Here is a 2,129-nt window from a genome sequence, read left to right on the forward strand (position 1 = left end):
AACTCAGCAACAGACAGAGAACTCTGAACAAAATACTTCTAATTTAGCAAATCTAGTCTCTGATCTATCTAAGGCCACTGTAAGTTTCATGAATGAAACAAGGTCTTCCATTAGAAATCTGGAAGCACAAGTGGGCCAGCTGAGTAAAAGGATCACTAGAATCCCTCCTAGTACTCTCCCAAGCAATACAGAAGAGAACCCAATAGGAGAGTGTAAGGCCATTGACATAAGCACCATGGCCGAACCTGTAAGGGAAGGAGAGGATGTGAATCCCAAGGAGGAAGACCCCCTGGGACGTCCAGTGGTCAATAAGGAGCTTCCCTCTGAGGAACCAAAGGAATCTGAGACTCATCTAGAGACCATAGAGATTCCATTGAACCTCCTTATGCCCTTCATAAGCTCTGATGAGTACTCCTCTTCTGAAGAGAATGAGAATGTTACTGAAGAGCAAACTGCCAAGTTTCTTGGTGCAATCATGAAGCTGAATGCCAAATTATTTGGCATTGATACTTGGGAAGTTGAACCTCCCTTGTTCATCAATGAACTAAGTGATCTGGATCAACTGACATTGCCTCAGAAGAGACAGGATCCTGGAAAGTTCATAATACCTTGTACCATAGGCACCATGATCTTTAAGGCTCTGTGTGACCTTGGTTCAGGAATAAACCTCATGTCCCTCTCTGTAATAGAGAAACTGGGAATTTGTGGGGTGCAAGCTGCTAAAATCTCATTAGAGATGGCAGACAGTTCAAGAAAACAGGCTTATGGACAAGTAGAGGATGTGTTAGTAAAGGTTGAAGGCCTTTACATCCCTGCTGATTTCATAGTCCTGGATACTGGAAAGGAAGAGGATGAATCCATCATCCTAGGAAGACCTTTCCTGGCCACAGCAAGAGCTGTGATTGATGTTGACAGAGGTGAACTAGTCCTTCAATGGAATGAGGATTCCCTTGTGTTTAAAACTCAAGGATCTCCCTCTGCAACCATGGAGAGAAAGCATGAAAAGCTTCTCTCAAAGCAGAGTCAACCAGAGCCTCCACAGCCAAACTCTAAGTTTGGTGTTGGGAGGCCACAACCAAACTCTAAGTTTGGTGTTGAACTCCCATATCCAAACTCTAAGTTTGGTGTTGGAGAGTCTCAACAAAGCTCTGCACATCTGTGAGGCTCCATGAGAGCCCACTGTCAAGCTATTGACATTAAAGAAGCGCTTCTTGGGAGGCAACCCAATGTTTATCTAATTCTTATTTTTATTGTTTTTCATGTTTTCTTAGGTTCATGATCATGTGGAGTCACAAAATAAATAGAAAAATTGAAAACAGAATCAAAAACAGCAGAAGAACAAAGAACTATGTTACGATGGTTCGGGGGAAATACTTGGATTTTAGTCCGGAGAATGTGAGGTTGGCGTTCAACTTGCCAAACATGGAAGAGAACGCATGCCCCTACACAAGGAGAGTCAACTTTGATCAAAGGTTGTACCAAGTCCTTATGGACATATGTGTAGAAGGAGCTCAATGGAAGTTTGACTCCAAAGGCAAGCCGGTTCAACTAAGAAGATTGGACCTCAAGCCTATAGCTAGAGGATGGTTGGAGTTCATTCAATGCTCAATCATTCCCACTAGCAACCGGTCTGAAGTTACTATAGACCGGGCCATCATGATCCATAGCATCATGATTGGAGAAGAGGTGGAAGTTCATGAGATTATACCTCAAGAACTCTACAAGGTGGCTGACAAGTCCTCCACTATGGCAAGGTTAGCCTTCCCTCACCTCATTTGCCATCTATGTTACTCAGCTGGAGCTTTCATAGAAGGAGACATTCCTATTAAGGAAGAGAAGCCCATCACTAAGAGAAAGATGGAGCAAGCAAGAGAGCCCATTCATGGAGCTCAAGAGGCACAGGAAGCTCATCACCATGAGATCCCGGAGATGCCTCAAATGCACTTTCCTCCACAAAACTATTGGGAGAAAATCAACACCTTCCTAGAAGAATTGAGTTCCAATATGGGACAACTAAGGGTGGAACATCAAGAGCACTCCATCATGCTTCATGAAAAAAGAGAAGATCAAAAAGCAATGAGGGAAGAGCAACAAAGACAAGGAAGAGACATAGAAGAGCTCAAGGACAT

This window comes from Arachis ipaensis, chromosome B04 (genome assembly GCF_000816755.2).
Source record: "Arachis ipaensis cultivar K30076 chromosome B04, Araip1.1, whole genome shotgun sequence".
NCBI classification, from domain to species: domain Eukaryota; kingdom Viridiplantae; phylum Streptophyta; class Magnoliopsida; order Fabales; family Fabaceae; genus Arachis; species Arachis ipaensis.